Source organism: Pongo abelii, chromosome 7 (assembly GCF_028885655.2).
Source record: "Pongo abelii isolate AG06213 chromosome 7, NHGRI_mPonAbe1-v2.0_pri, whole genome shotgun sequence".
Lineage (NCBI taxonomy): Eukaryota > Metazoa > Chordata > Mammalia > Primates > Hominidae > Pongo > Pongo abelii.
In genome coordinates this window covers 128273077-128298348 of record NC_071992.2, presented here as the reverse complement: position 1 = coordinate 128298348, position 25272 = coordinate 128273077, and positions in this window count along the sequence as shown.

Sequence of the window (25272 nt, the reverse complement as noted above, 5' to 3'; positions counted from 1 at the left end):
CAGCAATACTCAGATCTCTTTCTCTTAAAAAAAAAAAAAAAAAAAAAAAAAAAAAAATCAATCAGGCCGGGCGCTGTGGCTCACGCCTGTAATCCCAGCACTTTGGGAGGCCGAGGAGGGTGGATCATGAGGTCAGGAGATCGAGACCATCCTGGCTAACACGGTGAAACCCCGTCTCTACTAAAAATACAAAAAAAAATTAGCCGGGTGTGGTGGCGGTCGCCTGTAGTCCCAGCTACTCTGGAGGCAGGAGGATGGCGTGAACTCGGGAGGCGGAGCTTGCAGTGAGCGGAGATCGCCCCACTGCACTACAGCCTGGGCGACAGAGTGAGACTGTCTCAAAAAATCAGAATTGGTTTTCTTCTTTTTTTTTTTTTTAATTATGCTTTAAGTTCTAGGGTACATGTGCACAACGTGCAGGTTTGTTACATATGTATACGTGCGCCATGTTGGTGTGCTGCATCCATTAACTCATCATTTACATTAGGTATATCTCCTAATGCTATCCCTCCCCTTTCCCCCCACCCCACAACAGGCCCCAGTGTGTGATGTTCCCCTTCCTGTGTCCAAGTGTTCTCGTTGTTCAATTCCCACCCATGAGTGAGAACATGGGGTGTTTGGTTTTTTGTCCTTGCGATAGTTTGCTGAGAATGATGGTTTCCAGCTTCATCCATGTCCCTACAAAGGACATGAACTCATCCTTTATTATGGCTGCATAGTATTCCATGGTGTATATGTGCCACATTTTCTTAATCCCGTCTATAATTGATGGACATTTGTGTTGGTTCCAAGTCTTTGCTATTGTGAATAGTGCCACAGTGAACATATTGTGCATGTGTCTTTATAGCAGCATGATTTATAATCCTTTGGGTATTTACCCAGTAATGGGATGGCTGGGTCAAATGGTATTTCTAGTTCTAGATCCCTGAGGAATCGCCACACTGTCTTCCACAATGGTTGAACTAGTTTACAGTCCTACCAACCGTGTAAAAGTGTTCCTATTTCTCCACATCCTCTCCACATCTGTTGTTTCCTGACTTTTTAATGATCGCCATTCTAACTGGTGTGAGATGGTATCTCATTGTGGTTTTGATTTGCATTTCTCTGATGGCCAGTGATGATGAACATTTTTTCATGTGTCTGTTGACTGCAAAAATGTCTTCTTTTAAGGGAAGTATCTAAAAATGGCCAATACTGAAAATTGTATTATTACGTAAAATATTCTTTGTGAACAACTGTCTGACATTATACAAAGGTGTATAAAGGCTTCATGTATCCATGTTTCTAATAAATATAAACAATTCTGTATAGAGAATATTTGTATTTCAGATTTTATTTTCAGGCTTTATTTTTGCTTTGTATGTTTTAGTGGGTTTATTAGGATAGGATTCATATGCCATACAATCACTCATCTGAAATATAAAATTCAATTTTTTTTAGTATATTCATAGAATGGTGAAACCCTCATACAATCTAATTTTAGTCGCCTCAGAAAGTCATGTGGCAGTTAGTATTCACCCCCAAATCACTGACCTCTCAGCTGCTGGAAACTATTAACCTACTTTCTTCTTGTATATAGAGTGGTCTGTTCAAGACTTTGCATATCAATGAATTCATGTATGTGATTTTATGTGACTGACTCACTTAGGTAACATTTTCAATGTTCATTCATGCTGTAGTGTGAATTATTACTTTATTGCTTTTTATTGATAAATAACATTCCATTGTATGAATATATCACATTTATCCATTCATCAGGTGATGGGCATTTGAATGATTTACACATTTTGGTTATTATAAATCATGTTATTTTAAACATGTATGTAAAAGGTTTTATGTGGACATGAATAATACATACAAGTTTTGTATTTATTACTCGGGCATATTTTATTTATTGGGTATATTTATTATACATTGTGGTTTAAATTTTCATTTCCTTAATAACAAATGCTGTTGAGCAATTTTTAATATGCCTATTGCCTATTTATACATTTTCTTCAGTAAAATATTTATTCAACCATTGGCTCATTATCATTTGTCTTCTAATGTTGAATTGTAAGAGTTTTTAACTGTATTCTTCATAATAGCGTCTTATCAAATATATGCTTTGAAAATAGTTTCTCCCATTTACAAGTCGTCTTTTCACATTCTTGATTGTGCCCTTAATGCATAAAGTGTTTAATTGTAGTGATGCATTTAATTTTGATGACTAATTTTTATCTAACTTTTCTCTTTTTCTCGTTTTTAGTGTCACATCTATGAAAGCATTGCCAAATTCACTATCACAAAGATTTATCCCAATATTTTCTTTCAGGATTTTTATAGTTTTATCTCTTATAGTTGGTCTTTGATCCATTTAGAGTTAAATTTTTTGAGGTAAGGGTCTATTTTTTTTTTTTTTTTGCATGTATGTATTCAATTGTCTAAGCACCTATTTGAAGGAACTATTATCTCCCGCTTCAAGATCTTGGCTGTGAAATATCAACTGAACATAGATGTTTGGACTTATTGCTGGGCTCAATTTTATCCATTAATCGATATATCTATTTTTATACCAAATTACATTGTCTTGGTTACCTTAGCTTTATTATGTTTTGAAATTCAGAAGGGTGCATCTGCCAACTTTATTCTTCTTTTTTAAATTTTTGGCTATTCTGACTCCCTTGCATTTCCATATGAATTTTAATTATAAGATGTATATCTGTAAAAAGGCCATTGATAACACACACATGTCAAAATATCAATGACTGTTTCTGTTTTTCTCTTGCCTTTATTAGTAAGTCATCTTCATAAAATATATATACAGTTGTCCCTTGGTCTCCATGGAAGATTGGTTCCAGGACCTCCTATAGATACCAAAATATGCAGATGCTTAAGTTCCTTTTATAAAATTGTGTAGTATTTGCATATAACCTATGCAAGTTTTTTTGTATTTCTTTCTTTCTTTCTTTCTTTTATTTTGTATATTTAAATAATATCTAGATTACTTATAATACTTAATACAATGTAAATGCTAAGTAAATAGTTGTCATACTGTATTGTTTAGAGAATTATGACAATAAAAAGCTTTTGTACATGTTTAGTACAGATGGAACTTTTAAAAATATTTTCAATCTGTGGTTGGTTGAATTTACAGATTAAAAACCCATGGATATGAAAGGCTGACTGTGTACATATATACTAATATACATATATTCTCTCAAATATATATTATAAATATGTATTGTATACATAATAATCTGTTAGTACAATTAACCTTAGTCTAAGACTCAAATATTTTTGCCTAGGGTACTATAAAATCTATAACAACCTCCTAATTGGTCATTATTAGGCCATCTTTGTCTCCCATCATTCAGAAGAATCATTTGAAACTTAAACCAAAACAAACCACATTTCTACTTAAAACTATCCAAGTGTTTACACTGCACTTAGAATAAAGTTAGTATTTCTTACACATATATGCTTCCTTGACTTCCTATCTCCTGGATTCCTGAATTCTAGCCACACTAGGCTTCTCATTCTTCCTTAAGCACATCTAAGGGCATTGTTTGCATATACAGCACCCTCAGCCCGAAGAATTTTTTGTTTAAGTCTAGCATACCAGGCTCATTCTGATCATTGAGGTCTCAGGTCTCTTGTCAATTGAAATATTTCTTCCCTGTTCACCCTGTCTAAGTAGCCAATGGCCATCACATTATTCTCCAGCACTTCAATAGTATTATGTTATTTCAACTATCTGTCAGTCTGTAAAATAGTCTTATTTGTTAATGTACTTAATTTTGTTTGATCTTTCTTCCTTTGTTGTTTTTGGTTCTAGAGTTCAGGGACTTTGACTGGTCTTGCTCATTGCTCCACCACCTGTACCTGAAACTGTCTACTGAACCAAGTCTTGGCATTAGTACGGAATAACGTTTGGAATTCACCATAACCACTTTTTGCATAATTTTTCTACAGGTTAGATTATGTTGATTAGTACAGAGTGTAAGAGAAGTGCTTATCACTTTTTGGATCTGTTTCTGTTTTTATTTATTTTAGATTGAGGAGGTGCACATGCATGTTTGTTACATGGATATATGGCATGGTGCTGAGATTTGGGCATCCATTGGTCCTATCACCTAAATAGTGAACATGTCACCCAGTAGGTAGTTTTTCAACTCTTGCCCCACTCCCTGCTTCCCTCTTTTCAGAGTCCCTAGTTTCTATTTGTCCTATCTTGATATCCATTTGTACTCAAAGTTTAGCTCCCACTAAACTGTTACAGTTGAGAACATGTGGTATTTGGTTTTCTGTTTCTGAACTAATTCACTTAGAATAATGGCCTCCAGCTACATTCATGTTGCTTCAAAAGACATGATTTTGTTATTTTTATGGCTGTGTAGTATTCCATGATGTGTATGTACCATATTTTCTTTATCCAATCCACCACTGGTAGGCACCAAGGTTGATTCCATGTCTTTGCTGCTGTGAATAGCGCTGCAGTAAACATGTGCGTGGAGGTGTCTCTTTGGTTGAGCAGTTTATTTTCCTTTGGGTATGTGCCCAGTAATGAGATTGCTAGATCAAATGGTAATTTTATTGTTTATTCTTTGAGAAAACTCCAAACTACTTTTCACAGAGGCTGAACTATTTTATATTCCTGCCAACAGTATACAAACATTCCCTTTTCTCATGCTTGTGACTTTTATATATTGACTTAGAGATAACCTTTTTTTTGGTCAAGCAAGGATGTCTGATTAAGTCAAGATCCTTTTTATTCTGTGTCAATGATAGAAGGAAGGATAAACTTCTACTGAGGACCAGTGTGTCCAAACATTGTTTCAGAGGGTAGAGGATTAAACCCAAATATATTTAAATATTTGGGACACCATCTTTTTTCCTAGAAAAATTTCTGTAGATAGGCCCTATTTTAAACTTCCTCAATATTCCCATTAAATCAGATAATTGTGCTGGAAAATCTTTCTAACCATGCAAAAATAATAAAATGATATATTTAGCTCACTTAGTTCACAAAAAGAATTCTAGATGGATTGGATCAGAGACTAACTGTGAAAAGCTAAACTTCAGTGTTTAAAAGCATAGGAAAACATATCTAGGGATAGCTTTTCCATAGCATAAAGAAACTATGAGATGGATTCGTGTAAACTAAAGTCAAATTGTGTGTTCTTCTCGCCCGCTGCACAGATAAAACCACTTCACTGAGGCAGTGGTATTGCAGTAGAGAAAGGGTTAAATAATCACAGGTCTAGCCAAGCAGAAGGATGAGAGAAATTGCTCAAGTCAGCCTCCTTGAAATCTCAGAAGCTAGGGTTTTTCAAGGAGAGTTTGGCAGGCAGGTGGGTAGGGAGTGGGCGATGTTGGATTGAGGATGAAATCATAGGGGATCAAAGCTGCCTTCCTGCAGTGAGTCAGTTCCTGGGTTGGGATCGCAAGACCAAACCGGCTAGTTTCTTGGTATGGGTTACCAGTCCAAGTGGCATCAGCCGGCCCACTGGAATGCAGGGTCTGGAAAACACCTCAAACACCAATTTTAGGTTTTAAAATAGTGATGTTATCTATTGGAGCAATTGGAGAGACTACAAATCCTGTGACCTCTGGCTACATGACTCCTGAACCATAATTTTAACTTTGTGGCTAATTTGTTAGTTCTACAAAAGTGGTTTGGGTCCTTGAGCTTGGGAGTTAGTTTCAGGAAGTGGCTGTTATTATATATGTTTTAAAGTTAAACTATAAACAAAACTTCTCCCATAGTAACTAGCTTGGCCTATGCCCAAAAATAAACAAAAATAACTTGGAGATCGGAAGCAAGATGGAGTTGGTTAGGTCAGATTTCTTTCACTGTCATAATTTTTCTATGTCAGATTTCTCTCACTGTCCTAATTTTTGTAAAGTCAGTTTCAATCTTATAGGAGCAAAAATACTTGGAAGTGCTGTTTTTCCCACATACATATATATATATGTGTGTGTGTGTGTGTGTGTGTATATATATGTGGATATATATATTATTTTAATCCACAGAGATGAAAAAAGTCCCTATGCCCGCAAGAAATAATAGCAAGGTCACTTATTCAACAAAAATAAGTTTGAGGTGAGGAAAGGTCAATTTAGCTAGAAGATATTGAAGAGAGAGAAAATAAACCAGAAAACATAATCAATAGATGAAGAGAAGGAGGTCGTTACCCACTGGCGATGCTGATTTCTTGTGCTAATTTAATATAAAAAATGTAAAGATTCTTTTTCAAAGTGTGTGTCTTCTAAGTCTAATTTATAGAAGTTATAACTTTATAGAGGAAGTATTCAGAAACAATAGACACTGAATTTGCAATGAAGTACCTTTGCCTAGAAATATTTCAAGAAATTACTCTGAGGGTGAGTATCTAAGAACTGTGATGATCTTGTTCAGGTATGTGAGTGTGGCAGCAATAATAGAACTCACGTTAAAAAAAAAAAACGGACTAAACAAGTAACTCCACTGTCCAGAGTCCCCAGGTCCCCATTTTGCATTTGATCTCTGAACAGCAGGGTACTTTCAGATTCAAGAAAATAAATACTTCTGTCATCAATTCTACTGGCTCATTTAGCACAGCATATCAAGAAAACATTTATCATTAAATATATGGAAAATATTATTTATAATTTTACCAGTAAAGATATGTTTTATAATGTTTGAATGTAAAAGCAATTGAGGATAACCAACTGAAACCATACGGAGATACATGTCTGTTCACAGTTGGAAAAACGTTATCTTTTAAATACACGGTTTAAAAAGACAAGCATAGTTTAAAAGGCAGGAGCTAGCTTTTTTGCTTATTTTTAATTTTCTTTACTTTTAGAGGTATGAGTGCAAATGTCTGTGTTTAGTGTGTTTTAATTATTATTATTATTTTTGGGGAAAATAATTTTAAAAATACAGTCTATGGCAGTAAATACATGGGTAACAGTGAACATGGAAATTCAGTTTACACCTTAATCTTGTTTTCTTCCTCTTCTGGCATCAGAATCAGACCTCCTGAGCAGTTTAAAAGTTTCCTCTTTGTCTTTTTGCTTTTCGTGATTTTTTTTAAAGAGTTAACTATTCTTTGACTACTATTGCATCCATATTCTTAGTTCTAGAGCAGTACAAGAAAAAAAAAATAAAACAGGACCTCCATCTTTTACAGGTACCTACAGAAGTTAACTAGTGGTAATGTCCCCACACACACTGAAAGCTGGATCTTCCAGAACCAGTATCATGGGATTTTCCCCCTATATTGAAAGTATACTAGTACAATGCTGGCAAATAGATTTTAAATTTATATTTTTCCCTCTATCCAGCATTCAAACAATCACAAAGTTGATTACAGTCTATAAATAAGCCATCTTCCTCTGTCCAAACTTTATCCAGGTTAGGTAGGAGACTTCTCACTCTGGGGAATATTTAGTTTGTCATCATCTACTAATTGACTCATCAACCAGCTCTATTTAGGATGTGTCATAATTTGAATACCATTTAAGTCAGAGTTATATCTTAGCAGTCATCTTTTGGGAAATGATGTCTGTGAAGAAAAACATTCTTTAAAATTCTGCCACTTACTTTAAATATTTGTATTAATGATATTTTGTAAGCAGATGTTTCCTATTTGCTAGAAATATCAGCAACCTTTCTTGTAATTGCATGAAGGATGTGACTCAGCTACAGTACACTTTATAAGTGTTAAGTGATGTGATGATCTATGGAATTTTTGTCCCTTACTAAAACACTCTTTAAGTTGCTTTTGCCTGATAAATTATTTCTATGTAGTTAAAGCCTAAATCAGATTTTGTGACCAAAGTTTGATCCATCATGTGTGTATTTTTTTATTTTCCTAGATTTTTAATTGTCAACTGTTATATGCCATTTAATAAGCACCATATCTTTATGTATATGCATACATATAAAGCATCTTTATATATTATTTATATAACAATATACAATAGTTATAGGTATTCAGACCTCATATATTCATATTGAATACTTTTATATATAATGTTTCACTAATATTAAAAAGTGCTTGTTTACCTTTGGATAGTGGATATGGGAATAGTTTAACACTATTTGGAACTTTGCATCTTTCTTTATATGATTACATTGATATAAACAGGTGCTGTTCCCTAACTTACAGAAGCACTGATGTGAAGCAAGAGTAAAGACAATGTCTAGTAATCTACAAATGTTTCAGGACAGCATTTGATGTTGAATATTTTACCAATTATATAGCCAAATGAGATTTCAAAAGCAGGTAAGTTTCACTATTACATAATACAGAAAGAAAAATCATAGGATTTTTGAGGTGAACGTATAAGTTGAAATGTTTGATTAGCATCTTCACCTCTGACTTTACTGTGACAGTAGTCATTTACTAACTTAACATTTCAGATTTTCATGTATTAAAGGTGGTCTAAGAAATACTTTAAGGTTATTTAGGGAGCTGTCATTAGATGAAGCAGCAAAGGACTTGTTCTCCCCCCATCTATTCTCAGTTCTTTCAAGAATAGAGACTTAGAGTTGTACACATGGCCACTCAAAATAAAGAACTGTACTTACCAACTTTCCTTACAGTGAGAGGAGGCGTGATGTCTAATTTCTGGCCAGTGGTATAAAACAAGTGGACTTTTTGGTTGTTGTTTCTGTTTTTGTTTTTGTTTGAGACAGAACCTTGGTCTGTCACTCAGGCTGGAGTGCAGTGGTGTGATCTCGGCTCTCTGCAACCTCTGCCTCCTGGTTTCAAGTGATTCTTGTGCCTTAGCCTCCTGAGATCAGCTCTGAGCTGCCTATGTTTATTTATATGTAGAGACATAGTTTCAATCCTTTGTAAACCACAGCTTCTTTGGGTTTTTCTGTTACATCTTCCCAAATATCATTCTAACTAATACATATGGTAATGATTTTCTAAGTAATCATTTCTAGGGTTATGTTTTATAATCACTTTTTAAAAAGTCACTCTAAAAGGAAAGATTAAAATGAAATGTCATTGAGCAAGCAATAAAGAATAAACATAACCATTCATAAGCACTAAAGTAAATTTATTAGAAATGATTATCAAAATTTAACTATTATTTGAGGTGCCCTGAGTTATGTAACTGGCTATAACAGGACTCCTTGGTCTCATTTCCTGAATCATTTTCTTCTGTTTGACTTGTAAATGTTGTCATATAGCAAGGTTCTGGCATGGGACTTCTTATCTTCTTAATCTATAAACTTTCCCTTGGTGGCTCACATAGTCCTGTGGTTTTGAATGCTATCTCCAGCCTTGATATAGCTCCCAGACTTAGCTCCTGCTCTCACCTTGTGATGTTCCTCCTCTCCCTTCACCTTCCACCATGAATAAAACTTCCTGAGGCCCTCACCAGAATCAGATGCCAGCAACACGCTTCCTGTACAGCCTGTAGAAATGAGCCAATTAAATCTCTCTTCTTTATACATTATCCAAACTCAGGTATTCCTGTATAGCAATGCAAAAATTGACTAACACACGTTGCATCATGGATTAAAGACAATTCTTCAAGAAAGGAAGCGTAGTCTACTGTATCACATGCTCATATGCGGCAGGCAGTGTTTCTCTGGTCTCCTACACCAATGAGACACAAGGCAGGGAATGGTCACTTTTTAAAAGTATAGATTAAGAGACTTTAACCTACCTTTCACATATGGTTTATGGTGCATGGTGTATCCTTAAATGTATGGATTTTAAATACATATTCATAGCAGTGGTTTCAAAAGTAATATCGCAATATTCAGTAAATTTTATCTCTCATATATACCTCAGACTCAAAGCTGATCTACATAACTGCATTACTGAAATATCCACATGGATATCTAATAGGCCTAAAAGATTTTCCCTTTGAAATAAGCTCTTTCTTCAGCCTTCTCCATTTCTGCAAGTAGCACCACCATTGTTGCAATTAAATAAACCGTCAATGAGTTATCCTTAACTTCTTCCTTACATTTTGTGACAGATAATGTTGGTTACCTACCCAATAACTACTTCCCTCTTCTGCATCCTGTCTTGCAGAGTCCATCACCCATAAGAGAAACTAAAAATGCTAGAGTCAACCTTGCTTTTGTCCCCTTTATCATACAGCATAAATATGAATTTCAGTCACAGCCAATGAGTCCTGGAAGGAAGTTTGCACTGTAGCTTCTGGAGAAAAATATTTTTCATTAAAAAATAAGTAAAGGCCGGGTGCGCTGGTTCACTCCTGTAATCCCAGCACTTTGGGAGGCTGAGGCAGGCAGATCACGAGGTCAGGAGTTCGAGACCAACCTGGCCAACACAGTGAAACCCCATCTCTTAGTAGACAAAAAATTAGCTGGGTACAAAAAATTAGCTGGGCATGGCGGCACACACCTGTAATCCCAGCTACTCGGGAGGCTGAGGCAGGAGACTCGCTTGAACCCAGGAGGCAGAGATTGCTGTGAGTCGAGATCGTGCCACTGTACTCCAACCTGGGGAAAGAGTGAGACTCTGTCTCAAAAAGATAAAAAAAATATATAGAAAGAGAAAGATTATCCCTTCTGCCATCTTCTGTAAATTGCCACGTATATGTGGGATATATCTGTATCAGCCATTTATGATTAGGAGAGAACAAGCCTAACAACCAAGTCAATAATTTTGACAATTGCGGTTGTAAAAAGACAGAAAAATTCTGGATCCTTGGTTTTATTTGTAAATCTGGAAAGCCCTGGTTCCATATTTCTTGTTTCAGAGATTGTTTAAGCCTCTTTCAATTAGACATTTTATTGTTGAATTTGAAAGTATCTTAAATGATACACCATCTCCATGTTCTTTCAAATCTGTGAAAAGATATTCTGAATTGGTTTCTCTTCATCTCCTCTAATTCCCTAGGCCAAATTGCTGTTATCTCTAGCTTGGAATATCACAGCAGTTTCCTAAATGTTTCCTCTGCTTCCATTCTTGCTGCCAGTCAAATCACTACAACACAGTTATAATTGTCTTTCTAAAAACATACATTATTATGTCACCTTCCTGCTTAAAACTCTCCAGGGCTTTCCAATTACACTTAGGAATAAAATCTAAACTGCCTATTATAACCAGATCCTACGTAATCTGCCCTGGTCTATTTCACTTTGTCTTCTTCACTCTGCATCAGCCACAATGGATATTTCTGGTTTCATGAATACATCAAAATGTTTCTACCTTAATATTTTTCCATAAACATCCCCAATGTTTATAATGCTTGTTTTAATGACTTTTTTTTAAGTTATTATGGTTACATAATAGATGTACACATTTATGGGATACGTGTGATGTTTTGATACAGGCATGCAATGTATAATAATCAAATCAGGGTAACTGGGTTATCCATCCCCTCAAGCATTTGTCTTTTGACATTTATACCTCAACTTACGACAGTACCTCCTCAAGAAAATTTTTCATGACAATCTAATTTAAACTAGCCATCCGATCACTCTCCTTTATAGCACTTGTTTTAATTATTCAAAAACTATTTGCCACCATTTGTTTTCTTTTGCCATAAATATTAAGCATTTTTTATTATATGTGACCAGAAACCTTGAGTATATTGAAATCATGCCATAGCGCAACAACTAGAACTGGGCTTAATACAGGTATTCAGTTTATATTTTTAATTATAAAAACATTTTAAATTTCATCATTTTTCAATCTTAATTATATTTATATATCAATAAGCTGGCTTTTTATGTGTTTTACTCACATTTTTGTGGTTAGGTAGTATAAGTCAAATTCAGATAACTCCATCACATTTGGATATATTAACAAAATTAGAAGCCTAGAAATTTGGCCGGGCATGGTGGCTAACGCCTGTAATCCTAGCAATTTGGGAGGCCAAGGTGCGTGGATCACCTGAGGTCAGGCATTTGAGACCAGCCTGGCCAACATGGTGAAACCCCATCTCTACTAAAAATACAAAAAGTAGCCAGGCGTAGTGACGGGCGCCTGTAATCCCAGCTACTTGGGAGGCTGAAGCAGGAGAATCACTTGAACCCAGGAGGCAGAGGTTGCAGTGAGCCGAGATTGTGTCACTGCACTCCAGCCTGGGCGACAGAATGAGACTCTGTCTCAAAACAAACAAACGAAACAAAAACAAAAACAAAAGCCTAGAAATTTAAACACAGAGTTTCTAGAATATGGTCCAGTATCTTGTGGCTTTTATTGTATCCTACTTAAGTACCAAGCCCAACATTTTTCAAGGAGCACCTTATATTTTTGCCCTGCAGGTCCTTAACTTGCAAATTAAAGTTTGTTCTACACTCATTTTCTGCTTCCCAGCTCCCTCTCCATCAAAATAGTGTAAGAGAATTCTCAATGGTTATATATTCTTTCCTAAAAAAAATATTTCACTTTCTGGACATTTTGGGGGAATGATTTAATGTAAATTGAATGAATTTTTAAAAAAGGTTTTGTTCTTTTATTTTTATATTCTCTGCCCTGGTTTCATAAAGACAATAAACAACACTAAACATATTGTAAGACTATGCTTAGTTTATTTAGAAATGAAATAAGATTCTAACAGGATACCATGGACTTTAATGAGCAAAGGCCCCTAAAATCTTAACTTGATTTCAGTATTACTAATGAAACATTAGTGGACTTTCTTTTATATCGCCACTTGAAAATTGGAATATGATTTTAGGTTTCAGCATACGACCACTTATTTTGAAGTTTCTTCAGAAGGCAGTCCATTCTTATAGGTCCACTGCTTTGCAAAATGTATGACATGGAAGAAATGTGTAGAAAACTTGATTGAACAGGACTACAGTGCTCATGGTCTTTGCAATATTAGATACATATATTTTTCAAAAACAGGCAAGTGAGGATTCTGGAAAGATGATGAAATAGAAAGCACCAGAAATCTGTCTCCCTATCTAGACAATTACACTGGCGGAATCTGTCTGACATAACTATTTTGGAACTCTGGAGCTTATTGATGACTTGCAAGTTCCAGGAAAAGTCTTAGATACTAAATTGTGCTTAATTTCTGTCAATTTAAGCTTTTAGCACAGTAGTAGCTAGCAATCTCCTTCTTCTACCCCATGGCAAGTAGGGGTAGCTGTGCCTATGTTCCTTCAGCAACCTGCACACTGTTTGGTGGATCCAGGGTATGCAAAAAGAATCTGGTCTTCCAAATATCAGGGATCTGTGCTCTGATTGCTGATTGCTGCTTCTGATCATAGAGGTGCAGAAGAGTTGACTGGCCATTGTTATTGCACCTCCTCCCTTGTTGCAAGCCCCTTCCCTTCTGGCTGAATGACTTACAGGGAATTTAAAGAGCTAATATTATTTTCACCCTCTCCTCTTCATTTTTCTTCTTTTTCCCTTTTGGGAGCCAGATACTAAAGAATAGGACATTCAATAACGATTGCATATAAGGAAAAACTAGAAAGTGATCATATATGCAGAGGAAAAGGCTCACAAAAAAACAGACAAAATCTTAAGTTTATACCTTAGGTTGATGCTCAGCACAGAGGCAGCCTACAACAATCCAAAATAAAAACAATAACAAAAAGCAGCAAATTCAGTGGAAGGGAGTGAATCTGATTTCTAGAATTTCTACATTTTTAGATTCAAATGTCGTTTTCAACAAAATAATAAAGTAACATATGGTCTATTCAAAAGGAAAAATAAATAAATGAAAACTGTCTCTGAAACAGACTTCATAACAAATCTCTTAGACAAAGACTTTAAAAGACATTTTTTAAAAATATGCTCAAAGAAATAAAAGAACATGTGGATAAAGACAATGAAATGATGTATGACAAAATGGCAATATAAATAATGGGTTAGAAAACCTAAAAAAGTAGCCAAAAAGAAATTCTGGAGCTGAAAATTACAATACAATAATGAAAAATTCCCTAAAGGGATTTAAAGGCAGGGAGAAGAAAGAATGTACAAACTTGAAGACAATAAAAACTGGGCCTGAGCAATAGGAAGAGAAAAGGTTGAAGAAAAGCCAACAGAACCTAAGACACCTGTGGGACACCATCAACAGTGCATTGTGGGGGTCTCAGAAATATTTGAAAAATAATGGTTGAAAACTCCTCAAATTTGATGAAAGAAATTAACATAAACATCCAAAAAGTTTAACAAACTGCAAGTAAGATGAATTCAAAGAAACCCACACCAAGAAACATTATAATCAAATTATCAAAAGCCAAAGACAAAAAGAGACTCTTAAATGTAACAAGAGAGAAGGGATTCATTACATACAAGCAATTTTCAATAAGATTATTAGCAGAATTCTCATCAGCACTTTGAATATATCGGCCCACTGTCTTTTGACTTCCAAAGTGCTAAAGAAAAAAATATCTACCCAGAATCCTATGTCCAGAAAAGCTGTCCTTTAAAAGTGAGGTATAAATTAGGACATTTATATCAGAACAGTTTAGAAGGGACACTGACCTTATATATTAATAAAAGGTTCTATTCAAGAAGAAGATATGAGTAATAAATATTTTCCCACCTCATGACACACCATCAGAAACAGATCTTGAAACAAGGACTGACATTTGAAAGGAGAAAGATACAGTTTTACAATAATAGTTGCAGACTTCAACACATCGTTATTGATAATGAATAGAACAACCAGACAAAGTAAGGAGGGAAATCGAGGACTTAATGAACTAGATCTATCAGACATATACAGAAACACAGCAACAATAACATACACATTTTTTCTCAAGTGGATATGGAAAATTTTCCAGGATAAACCATAGATTAGGCCACAAATTAAGTCACAATAGATATAGAAAGATAGATAGCATATAAAGCTTCATCTGTGATTATAAGATAATGTTAGAAATCAAAACAGAAGTAAACAAGAAAATTTACAAATTTGTGAAAATTAAAACACTTAAACAATCAATGGATCAAAGAAGTCACAGGGAAGATAGAAAATACAGATAGATGAAAACAAAATCACAATACAGATAATTCCTGGCTTAGAATGGCTCAACTTATGATTTTTTGACTTTATGATCGTGCAAAAGGGATACACATTCAGTATAATATTTAATTACTTTAGATACTCAACATTTTATTATAAAATCAGTTTTCATTAATTGATTTTGACTAACTGAAGGATAATGTAAGTGTTCTGAACATGTCTAAGGTAGGCTAGGCTAACCTATGATGTTCAATAGGTGATGTGTATTGATTGCATTTTCTGCTTAGATAGTTTCAACTTACTGGGACATAAACCCATTGTAAGTTAAGTAGCACCTCTATACGAAAACTTACGGTACTCAGTAAAAGCTTTTATAAAGAAGAAATTCATGATGGTTGCTCACACCTGTAATCCCAACACTATGGGCAGCTGAGGTGGGAGGATCTCTTGAGCCCAGGAGTTTGAGACCAGCCTGGGTAACATAGGGAGATCACATCTCTACAGAAAAAAAAAAAATTAAAAATAAGCCAAGCAATGCAGTGTGTGCTGTGATCCAAGCTACTTGGGAGGCTGAGGCAGGAGGCTAACTTGAGCTCAGGAGGTCAAGGCTGCTGTGAGCCATAATTGCCATTGCAGTTCAGCCTGAGATACACAGTAATAATGTCTCAAACTCTGTCTCAAAAATAATAAGAAAAAGAAGAAGAGAAAAAGATGAAATTCATAGCTATAAACACTTTAAAACTCAAAACAAAATCTAACCCACAACATACAACCTAAGGAGCTAGAAAAAGACTACTAGTGGAAAGAAGGAAATTATAAAAATTAGAGACAAGGGGAAGAGATAATAGAAAATAATCAGAGAAAATTAATAAAATCAAAATTCGTTTCTTTGAAAACATTGGCAAAATTGACAAACCTTTACCTAAATGGACTAAGAAAAAACAGAAAATTTAAATTACCAAAATCAGAAGTGAAAATGGGATATTACTATCAATTCTCCAGAAATGTAAAGGATTGTGAGAGTACAATGAACCTTTGTACATAAATTGGATAACCTAGATGAAATGAACAAACTCTTAAAAAAAAAAAAAAACTACCAAGACTACATCACAAAGAAATAGAAAATCTGAATAGCTTTATAGCTACTAAGGAGATTGAATAATTCCCTTTTTTGAAGAAATAATCAATAATCGGCCAAAAAAGAGAAGCCTTGAACCTGATGGCTTCACTAGTAACTTTTTTTTAAAATTATTATACTTTTAAGTTCTGGGGTACATGTGCAGAATGTGCAGGTTTGTTACGTAGGTATACACTTGCCATGGTGGTTTGCTGTACTCATCAACCGTCGTCTATATTAGGTGTCTCTCCTATTTAACAAATAACTAATATCAATCCTTCTCAAACTTCTCTAAAAAATTTAAGAGGAGAGACCACTTCCTAACTCATTGTATATGGTCAGCTTACCCTGATATCAAAGCCAGATGAAGACACTGTAAGAAAAGAAAATAACAGACTAATCTACTTGATAAACATTGATGCAAAAATTCTCAACAAAATACAAGCAAACAAAATTCATCACCATATTGAAAGGATTATACAACATGACCAAGTGGGACATATTCATGGAATGCGGGATGATTCAACATGTAAAAGTCAATAAATGTAAGTACACATCATTAACAGAAGGTAGGAAAAAAATGATCTAGCATCCTCAATTGATGCAGAAAAAAACATTTGACAAAATCCACACCATCTCATGATAAAAACACTCAACAAACTAGGAATAAAGGAAAATACCTGAACATAATAAAAGCCATATATTAAAAAAAACCTTGGCAAACGTACTCAACAATGAAAAGTTGAAAGCTTTTCTTCTAAAAAGCAGACAAGAATACCCACATTCACCACTTCTATTCAACATAGTAGTGGAAGTTCTAGCCCCCAAAAAAATTGGAAAGAAAAAGAAAAGAAAGACATCCAAGTTGGAAAAGAAGAAGTAAAATTGTTATGAGAAATATTTGGGATTGTAACATCCCTTCCCATACTGGGAAGGAACTGAAAGACCAAAGAATGGTCCTCAGACAAGTCCAGCTTGATGAGTGAAAGAGTTTATTAGGACTTACATACAGGGCTTTCCTGCATGGCAGCAGGACAGCTCTAGAGATCTGTGCTGCTTCTCATCTCTAAATTGCTTTTAAGCTAGTATTCTGGCTCTTTGCCTACTGTGGTTGAGCAATGAGACTGTTTTTCTTAGTAGCCTCTCAGGTACTCTCTGGGATGTTTGAGTTCTCAGGGACATCTGCTCCTCATTTGGGCATCATGGCCTTGGCTCACTGCTGAGTCTTCAGGGTTCAGGCAATAGACATACGTTAAGTATGTCCACTGTAAGTAACCTGGCAGGGGGCCCATCACACTAAAAAATTATCTGTGTTCACTAATAGTGTCCTTCCATAACATACCACCACTCTTTATTTAGGGTACTTCTTTAACAATATATTCATTTTTCTTTAATAGTATACCTATTTTTCTTACTTGCTAGATTTTTATCTTCTTGGGGCAGAGGTTAGATTTTATTTATTATTTAAATCACAAATTAATTCTAACATGCGCCTTGCAGTGTATCCGTATAACACATGCATGTTACACTGAAATATTTTAATTTACATGTGAGACCCTGACAAAGGTAGTACACCATGGATTAATTTTGCCCATTTTGAACTGTATATAAACAAAATAATACAAAGTGTAACATTTTGTGTCTGGCTTCTTTCACTAAATATTGCATCAGTGAGATAGTGAGATGCATCCATGTTGTTATGTGTTCATTTGTGCTCATTGCCACATGCTATTTCATTGAGTACATATACATCACTATATTTCTTACACTGTCTATAGGCATTTGTATTGTGTTGAACTGGAGGTAATTAATCAGGGTTGCTATTAACATTCTTGCATATATCCTTTGTAGCCATTTGTATACATTTCTGTTGGTATACACGTAGCAGTGAAATTGCTGAGTCATATGCTAGGTAGATAGGCCAAATAGTTTTCCAAATTTGTCAAACTCATCTCAATTTTTTTACCTAAAGATTTTTTTTTGTCATTGAAGACCATTGTCTGATTGGATAGCAGAATAAATTAACATTAAATATCAAGGAACTATTGTTAATTTTGTTAAGTGTGAGAATGGTGTTACAGTTATGTAAGAAAATACCATTTTGGGGCTCGTATTTTTGTCTTTAATTACACAATTATATCATGCCTTCAAGTATGCTATAAAACTATATAAATGAGGTGAGGAGTGATAAAAAATAAGTATGTCGAAATGTAGATAATTTTTATAGGTACATAATTTGTTTTGCTCTATACTTTTGTGCATGTTTGAAAAATTTCAGAGCAAAGAGATGTATATTGACGGAAAATGAAGAAACAAAAAACTTCTAATTTGAAAATAATATTGCTATTCAGATGTAGAATTATTAGACAGAATATTAGAACTAAAAAGATAATTCAGCCCTGTGTCAAAGTGAAAATTGTACCATTCAAATTTTAACAGTCAAGGATGGCTTTATTCAAAGCTTTGTTAATAGGGGAGAGAGGCCAGAATTCAGTCTGAGATCAACTCCATAGATAAAAAAGGATAGGTGCATTTTAAGAGCTTGGGTTGGCGGAATAGTAGGCTCTCTGTATTTGCTAGTTGGCCTTATTCAAAGAAAAAGTAAACTTTCTTGTATTGTGCTGACAGGTGGTAGTATTGCATCTTGAGGTAAGGAGTCTGCATGAGTTAGACTTCTACCTTCCACAGAGACTATGGATAGGGAGATAGGGATGTTATCTTTCTTGATGACTACATTTCAAGGGAATAGCTCCCAGGGTCTGAAAAAAGACAGTTCTGGGTTATAAAACTGGCTATTCATAGCTTACTTATAAACATAACTCTTTCCCACTGACTATGTAGGTAAACTATGAATAACTAGCTCATCTTAGATCATTAATGACAGTGCAAAAATTTGAGAGTGGCACATTTTTCCCCAGAAACTGACATAAAGAAACATGAGCATCTCCTACTTTTAATGTTGAATCAGTGCCCCTGAGTTCATTACAAATTTTTTTTAATTGTCCTCACTGATTGATTGGGAGCTTTGTGCATGTAACAGACTGCAGCTCATACCATACCACAACTTGGTTTAGTTTGACTAGCAATATCAGGATAGAAGGACAGGGCTATAGGCTTAAATGCACTTGTGATATATGGTCATCTTAGCCACCTATACCTGAATAACAAAGGACAAACAGTCTCATCTTGCTCTTTGATAATTCTTCTTAAAATAAATAACAATCTTTCTGTCTTGCAAGTAAAAAATGTCCTATAAAAGTTTGTAGATAGAAAATATCTACTTCACTTGGTTATTGTTAAGATAAATAAAATAATGTGTATAGCTATACTTGGTAAATCTTGAAGTATTTAACATTTGTTTCTATTGTTGTTATAATATAATTTCCATGCTTAAACTTCGTGACAGACAAGACATAATTCTTTTCATTTTGTTCTCATACTTAATTTGAACATATTGTTTTTCCTAGACCAATAGTCACTCTTTTTTCATTTATGGATTACTTTAAATACATTCTGAAATTTATAGACTTCTAGCCCTCCAAAATACGTAGAAGTACCCTGTATGCATACAGATTTTGCAGAGAAGTTCATAGAACACACAGGATCTGGAATCTCCCATGGTTCAATGGATTCCAGATTAATCTATTATCTAAGATAGATAGAATTTATATTTCAGCACTGCAATACAAACCAACCATTTTTTCTGTCTTAAAAAGTTGAACATAATCCTATTCCTTTAAAAACAAGTAAAGAAACTTTCCTAATAATAAGTAATATGTAACTAAAATACTACAAGTTTGCTACAGAACATATGATTAATTTCTATAATTAAGTTTAAATTAAATGTTATTTTGGCGTTCAATTGATATGTTTTAGTATGTTTATGGTTATAACTAATCATTAGTATATCCTATTAACAAATAACTTACATGTGGATAAAAATAGTACTTTTAAATACATATTTATAATTATTCTTTTCTACTAGCACAGTCTCTTTTAAAAAAGCAAATGAAATTTATATGAGATTCTACCATCAAACCTTTATTTTACCATTAGGCTTTTTTTATTAGAACATAAAAAGCTTTTTTAACGTGAGAAAATATGAAAATAAATTAGAGCAGTATTGACTCCTCACCCTTATTAGCATAGGATTAACTTTCAAAAAATGGAAATAATTTAGGAAACATCAATTCATTTTAACTCAGGAAAGAATTACTCTGTAAAATTATGGTGCCTCAAAAAATAAATGCATACTTTAAATTGGCATTTATTCATTCAAGGCACATAAAATATGTAAAATTAAATCTAAGAAAAGGAGTAATTAAATGTAATTAAAGGGAGTTTCAGTGGTTAAGACAGAAGAAAATCTCCACTCTGCTTTTCAATTTATCATCACATACTTACAAAAATATGACTTTTTCCCATTTATTTACATAAATCATTATATGTCTGAATTTCAGAAACCAGATGCTAAAAGAGCAAAGAATTTGGGCTTCTCTTACCATTACATAACACAATTGTCCCTGGGGTAGTCCTCTTCTTCAGACACTTACCTTAACTGATATAGAATCTCACTCAAGTAGCCTGGAGCTGTTCAAAGGCATCTCTATGATTTCTGCTTTTCACTTTTTTACTTTCTTAAATTGTTTGAGCTTATATCCCCAATCCACTTCATCAAACCCAGGTGACTCCTTCATATTTCTCACCTTATTTTTTCATGGCACACAATATTCTGTATTATATCCAGGACTGCCCTGTATATAGGGGGATAAATCACATTATGCACCCAAAGATTTCTGCTGTCTGTAGGAATTGTCCACCTAAAGACAGAAACTGAGGCAACATTAATATAGAGAGTATATTTGGGCCAAAGTTGAGGATGGCAGCCTGGGCCAAAGTTGAGGATGGCAGCCTGGGAAACACTGGCAAGTGGTCTGGGGAAACAAAAGGAAGGCTAAAGTCTTTAAGAAAAATGGATGAATCGGTAGAGGAGGTGATTATAAAAGTTGTCAGCCGGGCACAGTGGCTCATGCCTGTAATCCCAACACTTTGGGAGGCCGAGGCGGATAGATCACAAGGTCAGGAGATCGAGACCATCCTGACCAACATAGTGAAACCCCGTCTCTACTAAAAATACAAAAATTAGCTGGGTGTGGTGGTGCATGCCTATAATCCCAGCTACTGGGGAGGCTGAGGCTGGAGAATCACTTTAACCGAGGAGGCGGGGGTTGCAGTGAGCCGCAATACTGTGCTCCAGCCTGGTGCCAGAGCAAGACTCTGTCTCAAAAAAAAAAAAATTGTCATGAATTCTCGTTGCTTTACAGAAATCATTTATTAGTAATTGGCTATACGTTGTTGAACTCACATCCATTTAAGGTATGAGTTATGGTGTCTAGCATGTGGCATTGTTAGGTTAATTTATGACCGTTGGTGGTGACAGTCATATTGCTTAGCTTAAGGTGGAAGTGAGGTGTGACTGCTGTCACTTTTCAGTACCTCTCTGGGCCTGATCATTTAAAGCGGCTGGCATTCCTCAGAAAAAAAAAAAATGTCTTTTCCCTGTCAGAATCATTCTCAGTTTTATTAATTGTGGCTGCCTGGCTTCTATTCTACAAGTTTACAAAGACTATAATCTCAACACTTCTTTTGCTATGTGTAATTTTCCGGAAGCGTAGCTCTTTCACTCTTGCTGCTTTTTATTGTCAATCTTAAATAATGAGATTCAGAAAATACTATTAAGTATAGAGTTTAATCAAGTGCAAAGCTTGAGGATGGCCGCCTGGACACACCAACTCTAAATGAGTGGGGTCAACATTCCAAAGTAGAGTAATTTCCCTGCCCTCAATGTCTGTGTTTAAAAAAAAAAGTGGAGAAATTAAGTTTTCACTTATAAAGGTGGAGAAAATTTCATCAGGATTACAACATTTTCCATAGGAAACCAGATAATACCCACAATAATTTGATTAGTCACAGATTGCTACATTCCAAGGACAATTTTTTTTTTTGTGAGGAGGAGTGGTGTTCTGAGGGGGTCTTATCCTGGGTGCCATTTGGTCTTAATTGTTTACAGGGAAAAAATAAAGCAGAAGTTGCAGCTGCATGCTGTGTGACTCAGGCCACATAGCCACATTCCTCTCGAGGCTTCAGAATAATTTCAAGTTCCAACAGCTTTGTTTGAATTATTTAATTTCAAAATTCTGTTTTGATATTTCTGTATTTCTGATAAGTGTGTGTGTGTGTGTCTGTGTGTGTATGTGTGAATTTTGTTTTGGACTGTAAGAGCAGACATGAGAATAAATTAATTTTACTCTTCAGATTTCAGCACACTCTTCTCATCAATGTGTATAAAACCCTGCTCTAGTTAACTTGTGCTGTGTTGTGGCACAGTTTGTTTACTTGGTTTTGTTTGGTCTATCATACTCTGCTCTTTTCCCTTTGCTTCCAATCATCTCTCCCTTTTCTCACTTCTTATAGGAACCTACTAAAAGGTGTTTGGCTTTTATCCTTGGATGTGAGATATCTTTGAAAAATATATTGGGTATAGTGAATGTCTGTGTCTTATCTAAACAATGCATATTGTAGTGTAGATATTTTCCTGTATCCTGCCTTGAAAAATAGAACAATTTTTTATGATCTATACAAGTTGTATGTATCTCTATCACGGTTAATTAAATTCTAACATTGTATCTCAAAGAGGGCCTTGCCACATTTAATCATTTCTGTAAGGAAAACTGAGTAACTACATTCTGCACGCCACAATCCAAATAGTGTTAGAACTTAGATGTTTCTGTAAGAGATTTATCTCAGGTATATAACTGAGAGTCAGAATACTAGTTCCTAGGGTTTATGCTGACTTATTTTCTAAGTACTGTCAGATTGCCTCCAAATGGTAGCAACTGCCTACACTCCCACCAAAAAAGCATGAGCTCCTATTTTCACATCCTAGATGGTAAGTCATCTTTACCTACTTGATTTGGTCAGTAAGTGCACAATGGTATCTCATTGCTGTTGACATTTACATTTTTCTGATTACTAAAGAAATTGTACTTATTTTCATACACTTAAAATTATTCTGTGAATTGCATATTCAAATTATTTTCCTAATTTTCTTTTTAATTTTTTATCTTCTCATTAATTTTGGAGTTAATTATATATAAAATATTTTATTAGGTTTAGCTGCTAAAATATCTTCTCCTAATGTGCTAACATTTTTCTATTAAACTTCCCTATAGTTTCCATTGCTTAGAAGAACTACTTTGTTGTTTTTTTCCAATGTGTATTTTAATTTTTAAAAGTGTAAAAAATTTATAGGGATGGATGAATAATTGATTCCCGTTGAAAGAAATATATGTATATTTTTATATATAAATATAGAAATATATGTATATTTTTATATAGACATATAGAAATATATGTATATTTTTATATAGACATAGAAATATATGTATATTTTTATATAGACATATAGAAATATATGTATATTTTTATATAGACATATAGAAATATATGTATATTTTTATATAGACATATAGAAATATATGTATATTTTTATATAGACATATAGAAATATATGTATATTTTTATATAGACATAGAAATATATGTATATTTTATATAGAAATATATAAATATATGTATATTTTATATAGAAATATAGAAATATATACATTTATATATTTATATGTATATATTGTCTGTGGGGGGTGGTATGTGTTTAGGAATGAAAAACCTCAAATGAATGAGAGAAGAAAAAACATCTTCACCTCAAAAACATTTCTTATGCCATTTAAATTTGTAATTAATGCCTTTCTCTTACTGGATATTATTGGTAAATCATTTTTGAAAAATTTTCAATAAGCTTTTTCAGTAACAATGAGGTCATAAAAGTGCATATTTAATGAGAAATTATATACTGAGTTTAAATATTTTGAGAAACGTGATAAATGTGTAAAGTGTTGAAAATATTTGTTGACATTTACCAACCCCCCTGGGCATAATATGGTGATATCACTGGCTACATGAAAGACAGAAGACACAGATTTATTGCAAAAACATCAGATGTACTTTTTTAAATAACAGGCATTTAAGACACTGTTCCTGAAAATAAAAATTTAACAGAGGCAGTTGCAGAAAGCTCAATTACATAGTACTGTGTAAAGCGTGGCTTTTCTTTTTCTTTTTTTTTTTCTGGTTTAAACAAAATTAAACAAGATTTTTATTATAGAACGCTTGTTTTTATTTTTTATTTTTTAAATTTTTTAAAATTATACTTTAAGTTCTAGGGTACATGTGGTCAACGTGCAGGTTTGTTATATATGTATACATGTGCCATGTTGGTGTGCTGCACCCATTAACTCCTCATTTACATTAGGTATATCTCCTAATGCTATCCCTCCCACCTCCCCCCACCCCACAACAGGCCCCAGTGTGTGATGTTCCCCTTCCTGTGTCCATGTGTTCTCATTGTTCAATTCCCACCTATGAGTGAGAACATGCAGTGTTTGGTTTTTTGTCCTTGCAATAGTTTGCTGAGAATGATGGTTTCCAGCTTCATCCATGTCCCTACAAAGGACATGAACTCATCATTTTTTATGGCTGCATAGTATTCCATGGTGTATATGTACCACATTTTCTTAATCCAGTCTATCATTGATGGACATTTGGGTTGGTTCCAAGTCTTTGCTATTGTGAATAGTGCTGCAATAAACATACGTGTGCATGTGTCTTTATAGCAGCATGATTTATAATCCTTTGGGTATATACCCAGTAGTGGGATGGCTGGGTCAAATGGTATTTCTAGTTCTAGATCCCTGAGGAATCGCAACACTGTCTTCCACAATGGTTGAACTAGTTTACAGTCCTATCAACCGTGTAAAAGTGTTCCTATTTCTCCACACCTGTTGTTTCCTGACTTTCTAATGATTGCCATTCTAACTGGTGTGAGATGGTATCTCATTGTGGTTTTGATTTGCATTTCTCTGATGGCCAGTGATGATGAGCATTTTTTAATGTGTCTGTTGGCTGCATAAATGTCTTCTTTTGAGAAGTGTCTGTTCGTATCGTTCGCCCACTTGTTGATGGGGTTGTTTTTTTCTTGTAAATTTGAGTTCTTTGTAGATTCTGGATATTAGCCCTTTGTAACAAGAGTAGATTGCAAAAATTTTCTCCCATTCTGTAGGTTGCCTGTTCATTCTGATGGTAGTTTCTTTTGCTGTGTGGAAGCTCTTTAGTTTAATTAGATCCTGTTTGTCAATC